Raw genomic sequence first — 16,307 nt, 5'->3', positions numbered from 1 at the left:
TGAGCGACCTCACAGTAATAAATGAATTGTTATTATTCTTGAGATTCTAAGTTCGAATACAGGAATGACATAGGTACGGGCATTCAATGTCAAATAGTTAAGGGTGCGTTTGGTTCACGGAATGTAAGATTACCAGTGGGAATAAAAGATTACCAGGGAATAAGATTACTGGGAATGTTGTATTTTGTGTTTGGTTAGTTTAGCAGGAATGTAAGATTACGGTGTTTGGTTAAAGGAATAAAAGATTATTGGAATGTATATTTGACCAAATTGTCCTTATTATATATTTGTATAATATTACAAATTGTAAAATATTTATATATTTTCTTTAAAAAAATTAAATTCATAATATTTATATAATTTTTTTACAAAATTAAAAATATAAAAAAGGTTTAACGAAAGGTAAAGATTTTTTTAACCCCTGAACTTCATATAAAATTTTAATTATAGATTTTTTTTTGTAAATCTAAAATAATTTAAGGATAAATTTGTAATTTAACCTTCATAGAATTTTTACTATTGAATGACAGAAGAATGATATTTTTGAAAAAAAATAAAAATTTAAGGGCATTTTAGTCCAAAACGCCGATAATGTTACAATACCTAAGAGAATGGAGGTAATGACATTTCCGGTAATATACCCAAAAAAATCTAATATTGGTAATAAAATATTATCGGGAATGAGATTCCCGGCCAACTAAACATGGGAATGTGGGATTCCCATCCCATGAGAATCCTACAATCCTTGAACCAAACACCCCTAAGAATCATCTTTAAATAGATATTGTATTGTACTTATCCTAAATTGATCATATATATATATATATATATATATATATATATATATATATATAACTTAGGGAAAGTATACAGGAATAGGATCCTACCCCCCCCCACACACACACATATATATATATATATATATAAATTTATAAAATTTTAGAAAATGACATACTTATAAAATTTCATAGGGTTGAAAACAAATTTTCAATAAAAATATATAGAAAAAAAATAAAAATATATGATATTTTTAAATTTTTAGAAGACCACTGCCCTCACTTACCCCTCTCTAGATCTAAATTTAATAAAAAAAATAACTATATTAACAAATTACATTGAATTTAAATAGATAGTATTGGCATGATGAGCTTCACACTCTAAAATTAGATAGTATTGTTCGTTTTTGGGGTTGACCTTTAAAAAAGTAAATTTTATAAAATAATAACTAAATCATTTATTCAATTTTAGCTTTATAATATTTAAATATATTAAAAAGTTAACTTGAAATAAGATTGAACCCCTATCGATAAAAAAAGAGAAAAAGAAATAAGAATCAACCAAATTAAGTTAAAACTTTTTCACTTGATTTAATCGAATAATCACATATAACTATTTTAATCACCATTTTTTTACCCGACCCACATTATTTGATACATGCATCACAAGTCTCACATCAAATGAAGATGGACTAACGCTTCCAATTGATCCACACGACCAAGCCTTGGAAAAGAAGACCAAAATAGCAACAGACCTGCGATGAATTTTTGAATGGGATCCTGGTGTTATTTGTCAACATGTCTACTGGATTTACGACCGGTTGTCTCCTAGGTTTCCAATGGTAATTGAATCGCATCAACCGACATCAGGAACTCAAGATACACTCATTTAAGTGAAGACAATGCATGCAGAAATTCCTATACGGGATTAATATGTGATTTTATAAATATTAAGAATTTTATAAACATTATTCCTAGTTTATTATTATTTTATTAAGAATGGCAACGGAGTTATGAACGTTGCTCGTCGTTGAATAATCAAACCTAAAAAGATCTAGACCCGATCAAAGAATTAAGGGGTAAGAGATGAATGAGGCAATGATAATTAAGATTTTTAGGGTTTGCAGGAAATTAAATAAGAAGAATAAAATAAAAAAAAAAAAAAAATTTCAGAAAAAGCAAATGAAGGAATTTCAAGGCAATGTCTGGTTATTGGGAAAAATAATTGATCTCCCACGTTCATGCTAGGGGTGAATATTATTAGCTTTAATAAACGAGCACCCTCTTCAACTTTGCATCCATAGTGATTTCTAAATTAAATAAAACTTCGAAGTTAAAATTTCCAATTTTAAATATAGGGTAATCAACTATGTACTGTTTTTGGGCATTGTGGGGGTGCTAATCTTTCCGCATGCGTAACTGACTCCTGAACCCGTTTTCTTGTTTTTATAGACCCCAAATTTGGTATTTTTGATGAAATAAAATGTTTTATTAAAATTACCCAATTTTTGGATTTCTAATCGCACCTTAAAATGATTGGTGACGACTCCCAACATTTCATAAAACCTTTTCAAAGAAAACCCCCAATTCGTACTAATTTTTCCCCACCTAGGCCAAAAACGGTGTCGATAGCTTGGCGACTCCGCTAGGGAAATTTTGTTTTCCAAAACAATATGAGAATCGAGCCACGAGTTGGTTACCCTATATTTAGGATTCTGGAAATTACGAGTTCGATTTTATTTAATTTGCAGTTCATTATGTTATTTCAAAAAAAAAAAAATATTCTCTCTGGTTAATGGTTACATTTTTGTGAATTTATTTAGGATTGTTGCATATCATAGCTCTAAACCTGAGTTTAATCCCTGTTTACCTAAGTAGGGGAAACACCACACTCATGGGGAGCATTGAGGTTTATCGTGTAGGTTTAACAAATTAATTTTTGAAAGCATCCTAAGTTACCTGTCCAGATGTCAGTTCCGAGACGCGCTTTTAATGGTGTGATCCCTTAAGCCGAATCTGATTTGTAGGTTTGTAATGGGCTAAAATTGTAATTAAACTTAGCAAGTTGTAATGATGGCTTGAGAACCTTCTTAGAACCAAACCTGATCTAGAGAATTTAGTAGACCTATCTCGCTAGAGCCATGTGGATAACCTAAGAGAATTAGAATGCATGCGTTTAGAATTTTAATTTTCTTTGTGTTTTGTGTCCGTAATTAGCATTCATTATTCTTTGAATTCTTTGAATTAATTTAACTTTATTAACTTATCTCTTTTGTCTCTTATTTGCATGTATCATTTAATTTCATAAAATCGCATATAAGACATTGATTCCCAAATCATCTGGTTATCGTAAAAAGGGCTTGAGGCATCAATGTCTTCGATAGGATCGAGAATGTGATAAATGTTCAGAATTGGTCAAAATATGGACAAACGTGGTTTGGAAATAGTATTGTACCTGGTGAAGAATCTGTGATGCCAAAGAAGATTATTATTGATGTCAACCAAACATATTGGGTAAAGTTGTAAAGAATTTGGGCCAGTTGGGATGAGACCAAGAAAATGTTGTTCTAAGAAGTCTATGGGGACGTAGTAGAGTTACTAAGAGTACCGATCGACACAGTTGTCATTCGAGCTTTGTTTGAATGTTGGAATCCTACATGTCATTGCTTCCCCTTTGGCAAAGTAGATATGATCCCTACCCTCGATGAGTATACAACATTGTTGAACATACCAAACGTCAAAAGGCATTCGCTTTACACTAAGTCAATCCAACATAAAGGATTCGTAACCAATATAGTCACTTTGACGGGGAAGACAAATAAATGGGTCACAGAGTATATTCAGAACAATGGGATCTCCTGGGCTCAATTAAAAAGTTTGATCTATGAGCAAACATCATCAAGAAAAGAAGAGATCAGTTTGCACTCACATTATATGGTTTGGTAGTTTTCCTGAGAAGTGAAGATCACTTCGATATTACCATAATATATTTTCTCTAAGTCATTGCTCGGAAAACAAATCCCACACCAACCATCTTAGCAGAAACATTCATGTCTTTAAACAAGTGTAGGTGATCAGGTGGTGGTCAATTTACTGGTTGTGTATCTCTATTGAAAGTATAGTGGTGGAGCCATTCTTGGATAGTCGAAAGGGGTTGGGCTTGAAAGCATCAGTCAGATCTCTCTCCCTTAGCAGATTTCTTTGACAAGTGCATGATTCCAAAACCTTACAGAAGAAAAGACTGGATTAAGGCTCTACAAAATATAAAGATACCGAAGTAGTCTGGAAAGCGTATTGGTTGCCCATGGAAGACATATTGTACAGATACGACAATGACAATTGTGTTATATTACATGGATTATGGGGAGCAATTGGCTATACTCCTTTAATGGTACTTCGACAGATTAGTGCCCGACAGTTCATACCATCTAATCGTGGGCTGAAAGAGACAGAGTTCTCATTTTCTACCCCGAATTATATAGATTGAATCTCGAAGATATACAATGTTTGGCAAAAGCCTTGTTTCCTGAATTTCAAGATGATATAACCAACGTTCACGTCGACCTATGAGGTTTGGAGGACAGGGAGAATCAATGATAATACCCTGAAACCAAATTTAGAAGATGACTTGACCATGGAGGAACGATTAAGAAGGCTCATGACTGAAGCTGAGCTATTAAGAGAAGAAGTCAGGCTGATGAATCTGGATAGAGAAAAAGAGCAAAGAAGTTTCTAAAATGAGAAAACGATGTGGAAAATCAAGCTAACAAAGCAAGATTGGGTGGTAAAATAGTTAACCAAAGAAAAGGAGAGAATCCAAGAGACTTTCGATGCCGTGGCCTGAGATTTCAAAGACTTGGAAAATAATATGAAAGCTAAGGGTCTACATCATACAACTAAGGACTTGAAAGTGGAGTTAGATGGAATAGAAATAAGTGCGAGAAGAAGCAAGGAAGAAAAGAAGCAAGCTATGCAACATGCTCATAGATTAAGGGAACAAAGAGATGAGGCCAATCAAGAGTTAGAACAAAGGCGAGCAAAAAACAACTCGAATCAAAACTTATTAGTTTAGATGAGGTTTTTTAGAATCCTTACAGCAACAATGACATTTTCTTTCAAATAGAGAATGAGGCCTTGAAGAAAAGAATAGCTGATTTGGAAGGAGGTGAGATGATTTACTCATCAGCCCGAGAAATGACTAGGCAAGAAAATGAAGCTTTGAAGATTAAGATTGTTAAGTTGGAGGCTATAGTGAAAATATGAAATGAACGAATTAAACAACTCGAAGGAAGCCAACCTTTAACTAATCAAGAGCTTAGGACTACACTGTTACAAGTTAATGATACCATTCAGATGCAACATAAAGCGATGGAGAAAGCAATGGAGCATGCTTGCAAGGTTGCTCAACAAGTCTTTGAGTTGTCTGAAGAAGTTGCTGCCTTGAGAGTCTTTGTGGTTCCAGAATCTGAAGAAGAGCGACGTATTATTGAGATGAAGGTGGAGCTCGAGAAGTTAAGAGATATGGATAGATATTATACGTAGTTCTCTGTTGGTGTCTTTTCTTTCCCTAAGTGCTTAGGCATTGTGTGTTGTTGAGAACTTTTAAATGAACTGGTTATTCTGGAATCGATATCTTTTGTACTAGAATTTTCATGTTTTTCCAATTTTTAAGTCTTAATGCATTGCATTTAACATTAATTCATCCATTCAATAAAACACCAAAGTAACATGGTAATATTTCCAATCGCAGTTACCCTGACCCTCAATAGTGGTAAAGAAACCACACACCCCTACGGTACTCGTAAGTCGACCAAGAAAATAGAAGATAGACTAGCCCGAATCGAGCAAGATCAATGAGACACGCAAGAAGAAATGAGAGAGAGGCTGAGTGAAATTGAAACAGATATGGTAAGTTCACAACTCGACTTACTGAAGAAGATAGATGACATATTTGAGAAACACTCGATCGCTGGTAAAGCTCCTGCTAATCAACATGCGTCATCCGCCCAAGACCCCTTACGACCTCTAGGATTCGGTCCAGAGCCATCTCATCCACTAGGATTCACGCCAGACCCTCAACACCCTCCAGGCTTTACACCCATTCATATCACTGCTCACTTGCTGGCTCCACAAGAGACTCGACAAGGAGTTTATTTTACCAACCCACAAGCTCATGGAGAACACTCAAATTACCCACGTGTCAAAGGCAATAATATTATAACAAATATTATTGGGGATATTATTTATTTTAATTTACTTTTTTAAAAATCGATGATATTATCTTTATTTTAAATTGTAACAAAATTATTATTATTATTTTTGTACATCAAGAAGTTTACTGCTACACAGCGGTTCACAATAATATTATAACAAATATTATTGGGGATATTTTTACAAAAATTTAAATAAAATAAAATAAAATAAAGCAAAGCATCACTTTCTACTTGGAATTCACAATTTGGTATTATTAATTATATTCATTTTTATTTTAAAACTACGTTTAAATTAATATTTAAACTATTCTAGTTCTATCTGTACAAATTAAAAGTTCTATCATCAACGATATATTATTAAAAACTCATTTTTATATATTATATTTTAGAGAAAATAACCTCAGTGACAAAAATGCCTTATAATATACGAATTTAACCAACTTTTTTTTTGGATTTGCCAAAATGACCAACAAATTCGCAACGCGAAATTTCGCAACCCAATTTCCAATTTCGCAACGCGAATATGTAAATCGCATTGCAATTTTCCAAAATCGCATTGCAATTTTCCAAATTCGCAACGCGATAGTCAAATTATCAACGCGAAAGTCAAATTCGCAACGCGAAAGTCAAATTCGTAACGTGAAAGTCAAATTCACAACTGAATTTCAAATTCGTAACTAAATTTCAAATTCGCAACTGAATTTCAAATTCGCAACGCGAATTTAATTTCGCAACAGGTTTTAGTTTCGCAACACAAATGCTTTGGGTATATAACAACGCAGCAGCAACAACTCATAACCTAAATCCTTAAATCGCAACTTATTCCATCTCTATCTATCACTCTCTCTGGCGACATCCATTCCTATATCCAACGACATCCTTCCCCATCTCTATTTTTTTACATAATTTTATTTCTATATAATTTTTCAATGATTTCTCTCCCAAATTATCAACTATCAACTTAATAAAGGTATGTTTTTCTCTAAGTTAATGATGATATCTAGTTTATAGTCCGTTTGTTTAGTAAATTAATTTACAATTTTTAGAATGAAATCATCTAATGTTGATCATGTTTGGATAGATTTGTGTTTTGGAGGGTCATGGGAGAATATTCATGGTGTTTTACAATATGTGCCTTTACCCATGAATCTTCAACTAAAATTGTCATTAAAAAAGTTAACTTATGAAACTCTAATGTTACGTGTTGCAAAGAAATTGAATTTAGAGCCTCTAAGTGGATTTAGGTTATCTTATCTGAGAAAAGGTAAAGTTTATTTGTTAACCGACAATGAAGATGTTGAACGATTCATTGCTTACATTAGTGTTTCGCAAGAAGATGATGTTACATTATATGTTGTTGAACCTAGAAGTAGTGAAGTTGGGTCAGTAGCGGGTAGTAATCAACTAAGTTCTTCAACCCAAAATTTAATGGTTCCACCACAATTTCATCACCAAGCAAATTTTGTTTCACCACATTTCCAATACCAAACACAATATCAAAAACAATCTCAAAACCCACAACCTTTTCCTAATCCAAATCCCAATCAACTTTCAGCACTAAATTCCGGTTTTCGTATTGACCAGTTAGACGATTATGAGCCAACAGAAAAAATTGTGAGTACTAGTCAGTATTCAAAATTTGATCTTGGTTAATACCCGGACTTTGATCTTGGTCAATACTTAGATTTTGATGATGTGATGGAAGAAGAAACAGACCCTGCATGTAATGATTTTGATATTGGTCAATACCCGAATTTTGATGATGAAACAGCCGCTGCCGAGGAAGATGTTGTTGATGATAATGAGGAGGAAGTTACGACTGTGAATGATCAAGTTGAACATCCATTCTGTAATTCATATAACCCTGAAGAAGAAAGAGAAGAAGAAGAAGTCCCCAAGAAAGGAAAAAGAAGAAAATGCCACGGGAGTATAACTAGAATATGCCAGAATTACTTCAGATACCGGAAGATGAGTTGGTAAAGATATCAGTTGATTGTTACACAAAAGTTATTCGTATCAAGAAAGATGATTATTTTGATACAAAGGAAGACTTGAAGATAGTTTTGTATACGAAATGTGTGGAAGATGGCTATCAACTAAGAGTTAACAAATCAAGCAAAGATCGTTTCGAAACAAGGTGTATGATTGACAAAAACTGTACGTGACATATGATTACAAGGAGGATAAAAGATTGCGAAATGTTTCAAGTTAGGACTTTTATTGATAAACATACATGTTCAAGAACCCAAGTTTTTCCTCACCATAGACAGGCAAACAAAAAGGTGTTGGGTGGTTTTCTGGCTGAGTTAATGTTTTTGAATGGAATGGTATATCAGGGACATGAAATTATGACTGACATGAATGCTCAGTTCAAGATTAGTATCTCATATCTCAAGCTTGGAGAGCCAAATGTTATGCCTTGGAATTGTTGAGGGGGTCGCCAGAAGCATCGTTTGCCCAACTGCCGACTTATTGTCACAATTTAAAGCTGAAAAATCCTGGGTCGGTAACTCATATCAAAACAGATAGAGATGGACGCTTTGAGTTGCTGTTTATCGCCATTGGTGCTGCGGTTAGTAAATAATTATAATTTTGTTGACTCATTTTTGTTAGTTGCATGTATTTCACATTTAAATGATTATATTTCTTGTGTATATGATTGTAGATTCGTTCGTTTATTACTTGCATGCACCCAGTTATTATAGTTGATGGAGCACATTTGAAAGATCGATACCTTGGAGTAAACTTATTAGCAGTAGCCATGGATGCTAATAATGGGATACTGCCAATAGCTTACGGGGTTGGCAAATCTAAAACCTCTGATTCATGGACATGGTTTATGAGGCATCTTAGGGATTGCATAGGTCCTATTAGCAATCTGAAAATCATATCCGATAGGGAAAACTCAATTGACAACACTGTTAGAAGGTGTTTCCCATATGCTTTTCATGGACTTTGTGGTGTTCATTTGTATAGAAATCTAAAATCAAGGTCTGCTGGTATAAAAAATCACAAATGGACATATTGGAATGATGTAAAAGCTTATCGGGAAGTGAATTTTAATAAGCATATAAATTGTTTAAGACATGTTTTACCTTAATATGCTCAAACACTAGAAGATGTCGGGTTTGAAAGATGGTCAAAAGTACATCAACTTGGAGCAAGATATGGTTTCATGACATCTAATAGTACAGAATCAATCAACGCTCTAAGTCGTCATTCCCGAAAATTACCTATTACTATGTTAATGGAGTTTTTTCGAGTCTCTATTCAATAGTGGTACTACAAGAAAACAAGCCATGCATGTATTATTTCTTTAAATTCGTAACTTATCATATATTTTACTAAGTATTATTTATTTAAATTTACAGGAACATTGGAACGTCGTGTTACACCATGGACTGAAAAAAGATAACGAAACGTGTTGTAAAGTCAACGTCCTGGAGAGTTGAACCATGTTCAAACACTTTGTTTGAAGTATTTGATAATAACTTAAATGGGCTTGTCGATCTAAATGCAAAGACGTGTAGTTGTAAGAAATGACAAACATCTGGTTATCCGTGTGGCCATGTTATAAAAGTTGCTCTTCATCTAAACCAAGATGATTCAAGCGCATACACTATGGATTGCTACACTACAGAAGTATATCGGCAGACTTATGACGAGATTGTCTACCCATGTTCACATCCTTCTGAGTGGGACATACCAGATGACTTACAAACAGTTTTACCACCAGTCATGGACAGCAGGCTACCTGGCCGACCAAAAAATCATGATCGTATACCGTCTAAGGGTGAAGAGAAGAGGATATCAACATGTAGTCGGTGCAAGGAGAATGGTCATACAAGGTTGATCTGTGGATCACCAGTACCATCACAATCATCTTTTCCTCTACCAAAAAATAGATCCTCATCAAAATCCAAAGCTCATATGGTGTCAAGCAAAAGGAAATCAAAATCGCAATCAAAATCAAAATCCCAATCACAACCGGCTTCACCTTTTGAGACTTATTAACTTAGGTGATTTTTAAATGCAAACGTTGTATTATGTGTATTTTATGTGTGAATGCATACATTTTCAGTTAGACATTCATTAGTAACTTGAGTTTGAACATTGATATGATCTGTTCAGTTGTTATCATATTGGGATTTTCTCTTGTGTTTGATTGCTTGGATAGTTGTTCTCTTGCTTATTCAAGTTTCCTTAGCTTGTATTTATAGCTTGGAATGTGTTTGATGTTGTATATACCTTGATGGTGTATGTTGCGATCAACGCGAAAGTCAAATTCGCAACGCAAAATAAGCGTTGCGAATTTAACTTTCTCGTTGCGAATTTGACTATCGCAACGCTTATTTCGCGTTGCGAATTTACCTTCAACAGGTCTTTTTTACCTTCAACATTATTCAAATTGAAAATTAAACAACAAATCAATTAAACATTGTTGTGGGTACATTATTTGAACATTGTTATGGGTACATTATTTGGAAAAATAATGTTCCGGACTTCGTTAGAAATAACCCTTTTTCATCGGATTAATTTCGTTTTTGTGGGTACATTATTTGAACATTGTTATGTATAAATTTGTTGTGTATGTATGTTTTGGTTTGATTATATTGTATGTATATTTTCATTCAGATGAGATGGGCTGTGTATAACAAAACAATATATCTCTTCCATGTGAGTACTTTATTCCAACCATGTGACAAGTGTGACAACCCCATCAACTCATAACTCAACTTTGAACTCAATCAATATTGTCTTTTAGCTTGATGGTTCATAAAGCATGTTACTTGAACAATATGAATCAATTATGCAATTTCCATGTTCAATTTAATACTGAATTTCAAATTCATTTCATATGTAATTGGAGTTTGAATTTAAATTTCAATTTGAGTTTGAATTTCAATATAAATTTCGGCTCCACTATAAATATTAGCCGAAGCCAATATGCATGTTATCATTGATTATTCCTAATTTCCATTGTTTTTTTTCAACTTTAAACGCGAGGGAAATCCCGACCATCGTATTTTTGGGTCAACTTTTAAGCGTCAGAAACGTTTCGGGTGTATGATCTGGGTGGTATACGAGAAATGCAACAAATAACAACTAAAAATCCCGATAATTTAGGGCTACAACTTGTAATAATAACAAAAATAATAAGTCCGAAATGCTTCTGAGTACCACCCAAATCATAAGTCTGAAATGCTTCCGATGCTCATCAAAATCCAAAGCTCATATGGTGCCAAGCAAAAGGAAATCAAAATCTACAACTTGAGTTTGAACATTGATATGATCTGTTCAGTTATTATCATGTTTGGATTTTCTCTTATTTGATTTTTTGGATAGTTGTTCTCTTGCTTCTTCAAGTGTCCTTAGCTTGTATTTATAGCTTGGAATGTGTTTGATGTTGTATATACCTTGATGTTGTATGTTGCGAATTTGACTTTCGCGTTGCAAATTTGTACATTCAACAGGTCTTTTTTGCCTTCAAACATAATGCAGATTGAATTTTTTAGAAACAACAAATCAACTTTTACAAATCAATTAAACAAGTAAAAAATAATTCTTATTTATAAATCAAATTAAACAAATCAACTTTTACAAATTAATTAATCAAAAAATAAATCTTATTTCCTCATCAATTGTAACAAATCAACTTTCAATGTGAAATTCAATTAAACAAAGAAAAAAAGTATACCCCAGACTGTTGTTTATGCATAAATACATTTCACGCAGCTCACTTCAGGATTAACCTGCAGAAACCAAACATTTGCTCAAACAACACTTTCTATACATCTAAAACCAACAAACATCAAATTACTGAATTCTAGGTACTTAACCAAATATTTTCAAACCAATTAAAGTGTACTGAATTCAAACTTACCAATTGTTTATATACAACTTTCAGCAAGCGGATGCAGGTAGGCAACGTCTCGTATATATCAATATGGCCATATAATGCCGAAACCACAAGCCTACTGGAACTCTATCTCTATCTGTGGGAGGTAGATATTGTATACTTCCTGTCGTCAAACGTTCCAAGCACAAGCATACGAGAGGACCACAATCCCCTCTGGCTCCCTGCGTTTGTTATGGCACAGTCTCGTCTCTGATCATTGTAATTTTGAACTTCTTTGGCTTTTTGTTTCCAGATTTTTTCCAATAATCAATCACATTCAAGTATTTAGCCAAATGATCGCTCCATCTCTTTGTAATATTATCTCTCAAATCAGACAATGGTATGTAATTCAACATGATGTCATATACCACTGTCTTCAGGGATGGGAGCTGAAGCTCGACGAGAAGCCAATGACGATGTTCCAAAACAGGGATAAACACCTGCTGTCGTAACTGGTTTTCGTCCGGGCACGAAATATTTACTTGACGGGAAAAGTGATGTGAATAAATGGTTTTGAAAATAATTTGAGAGTCGCCATCGGCCTTTTGGGTCAGGTAGGTCGAATACCTAAAAATTATTTTTTAAAAGAGTTTTAAGAAAACATCAATTAAAAAATGATCTGATCTGCGTTTATAACCAAAAATTCGTTCTTTTTAATAATAAAAAGGGATTCGTGGTCGGTTACGTTTAGGGAAGGATTAGCACCCCTACAACGCCCAAAATTGGTACTTTTTTAATTATAAATTGTCTCTATCATTAAAAATTTAAAAATTCAAAATATATTTAATTTATAATCTTATTATTTCAAAATTATATAAAAATATTTATTTATTTAAAAATATCAGAAAAGGACTTCTAGGTGCCTTAAGACAGTTCTTTTCTTTGATATTAATAAATATTAATTTAAAATTAAATAATAATTTTTTATAGCATTTATTTTTAAAATACCAGAATAGGACATCCAGTTGTATTAAGACTGCCCTTTTCTTTGATATTGAAAAATAAATATTAAAATTATTTTATTGAAAAAATAAATTATTATTATATATATATTTATGACTACATAATAATAATAAAAATATTTAAATATATAAACAAGTAAAATTAAAACAATAAAAATACAATTAGAACTATATATTTAAAAACAGTAAAATAAATGAAAATATTTAAAATTAGTGATTAAATTATAGTAAAATTAAAATTAAATACCTAATTCATAATTAATCAAAATTATAGGGATTAAACATGTTATTTCCTTATTTATTAATTTAGTGACTAAAATAAAATTATATAAAATTCGAATATCAGATTAAAATAAATTAAAACATACTATTCAGATTAAAATATTAATTATTAAAATTAAAGGACTATATATGACATTTATCCTAAATATATTATTAATACGGTTAATGGCTAAAATATAATAAAATAAAATTTAAACACTAAATTAAAATGATTAAAAGTCAATTTCAGTGACTAAATTGCAAAGTTACAGACCTATAAGGGTTGCGGAAAGGGTTTACCCTTTCTTAAATTACATAGATACCCTCCCCAAAACGACGTCGTTTGGGGAGGGTTTTAAATATCCTAAACGCCTGGCCCGAAGGGCCAAGCTTCCTCATTTGCCTATTTCCTTTCTCTCTCAAAATGAGAGAACCAGAGTTCTCTCTGGTTTCTCTCTAGTTTCCCTCGCGGAGGGAAACCGGCAGCCATAGGCCACCGTACTCCGCCGCCGGCCACCGTGAACGGTGGCCGAAATTTACAAAATACCCCCAAAGCGTAGATCTAAACGTCCTAATGCCTGATCTAAGGTTATTTTAACCTAAAATCCCATAATATATCGTAAATCTACGTTTTTCACCTTCGGTGTTTCGGTTCTCCGATGACTCGTGGAGGCTCTCACAGCGGCGATTTCCTCGGTAAGTCTCTTTTTTTCTTCTTTCGGTTTGTATTTTCTGGGATCGTTGGTGTAGCTCTTTCTCTGTATTTTTTTTTTCTGTTTGTTGTTGTCCGTTTTTTTTCTTTTGCAGATTTGGTGAGGCTTTATAGCCACCACCGGTGTCCTCTTCGACCCGAGTAAAGAGAAGAGGTTCGGTGAGTCACCATAACTATGGTGGTGACTCACCATAGAGCTCGACATGTGGAGGGCTTCGTGGCGTTCTGGAGACTTCGGCGAGGCTGGTGTCGTGGTAACAGCAGTGTCGACGTGGGGCGGCTGGAAGCTGAAGCAGCGCCGCGTGGTCTTCTGGAAGGTTGGAGAGGCGTGGCAGTTGGAATGGCTTCAGAGGCGGCTGGAAAACCCTTGAGGCGGCTGCGCACGGGGCTAGGGTTAGAAAACCCTAGCTGAATGTTATAAACCCTAAAGGGTTTGAGTTCTGTTGGGCCGATTGTAATTGTAATTGGGCCCCAATTTTGGGCCTTGTAATAATATATTTAATAATAATATAATATAATATAATAATAATATAATAATAATATTTATAATAATAATAATAATAATTTTAATAATAATAATTTAAGTAAAATGAAAAATTAGTGTTTACAGCTGCCCCTCTTTGCTCATTCTTGTGTTAACAAGAATAGAGCAAAGACGAAAACAACAATAATTTTTCATTTGACTTCTTTTGAGTAAGACTGAAATGTTGAAAGCATTATTCCAGAGGTCTTAAAAACATCATGCATTGAAGGGTTTTGAAAACATCAAAAAGCTCCCGAAGGCTTTTTTTGGAAACATCATGCACTGCAGGACTTACAGATGACCCGAAGACTTGAAAACATCAAAAAGCTCCCGAAGGCTTTTTTTTTGGAAACATCATGCACTGCAGGACTTACAGATGACCCTAAGGCTTTAAAACATCAAAAAGATCCCGAAGGCTTTTTGGAAACATCATGCACTGAAGGGCTTACAGATGACCCGAAGGCTTTGAAACATCAAAAAGCTCCCGAAGGCTTTTTGGAAACATCATGCACTGCAGGACTTACAGATGACCTAAGGCTTTAAAACATCAAAAAGATCCTGAAGGCTTTTTGGAAACATCATGCACTGAAGGGCTTACAGATGACCCTAAGGCTTTAAAACATCAAAAAGCTCCCGAAGGCTTTTTGGAAACATCATGCACTGCAGGACTTACAGATGACCCTAAGGCTTTAAAACATCAAAAAGATCCCGAAGGCTTTTTGGAAACATCATGCACTGAAGGGCTTACAGATGACCCGAAGGCTTTGAAAACATCAAAAAGCTCCCGAAGGCTTTTTGGAAACATCATGCACTAAAGGACTTACAGATGACCCTAAGGCTTTAAAACATCAAAAAGATCTCGAAGGCTTTTTGGAAACATCATGCACTGAAGGGCTTACAGATGACCTGAAGGCTTTGAAACATCAAAAAGATCCCGAAGGCTTTTTGGAAACATCATGCACTGAAGGGCTTACAGATGACCCGAAGGCTTTGAAAACATCAAAAAGCTCCCGAAGGCTTTTTGGAAACATCATGCACTGAAGGACTTACAGATGACCCTAAGGCTTTAAAACATCAAAAGATCCCGAAGGCTTTTTGGAAACATCATGCACTGAAGGGCTTACAGATGACCCGAAGGCTTTGAAAACATCAAAAAGCTCCGAAGGCTTTTTGGAAACATCATGCACTGAAGGACTTACAGATGACCCTAAGGTTTTGAGAACATCAAAAAACTCCCGAAGGATTTTTGGAAACATCATGCACTGCAGGACTTACAGATGTGGGAAATAGTTTACTAAGTAAAAAAAACTAAGGAAATCGCTTTCTTACTTTTCAACAATTTCATTTTTTAGAAAAGATTGAATGAGAAACTATGGAAATCATTTTCTCATTATTTTTCAAAATAACATGTTGATTGGGTAACATGCCCCAATCTCACAATAATGCTCATTTTTGTGGATTGCATCCATCTCTTCTTCAGATGTTTACATGATTCATGTATTTGTGGTTTTGAATACCTTCTTCGTGTAAGGTATTTTTTACCCTGAATCTTCTTATTCTTCCGAAGATCTGTAAAACTTCATGTTTGAATGCACTCAGATGTATCAATGTAATGCATTGTCTATTGTGTAAATGATATTTTTATGAATGCATGAATGTTGATGCAATCTTCATTTGACTTCAAAGTGGTGAACTTGGTCTTCCTTCATTTCATCATTTATTGCTAGGGTTACCTCTGGGTATCAGTGTAGAAACTTATGCTATCCAGCTTGCATTTTTGTAGAATCATCTGATCAACTTGTACCTTGGTGTCTTCTTTGTTTCATGAAAGTCTCAGAAGAAATGTTTCATTTGTGGAACTCTTGCCGTAGTCAGAGCTATGACCCTAATGTCCCATTTTATCTTGGATAAAACCAACTTTATTTGCTTGGACTTGTGTATAAATCCCATAAAGCTTTCAT

Source organism: Hibiscus syriacus, unplaced genomic scaffold (genome assembly GCF_006381635.1).
Source record: "Hibiscus syriacus cultivar Baekdansim isolate YM2019G1 unplaced genomic scaffold, ASM638163v2 tig00111128_pilon, whole genome shotgun sequence".
Lineage (NCBI taxonomy): Eukaryota > Viridiplantae > Streptophyta > Magnoliopsida > Malvales > Malvaceae > Hibiscus > Hibiscus syriacus.
The sequence above is the reverse complement of the archived record's forward strand: the minus strand, read 5'-3'. Positions refer to the sequence as shown.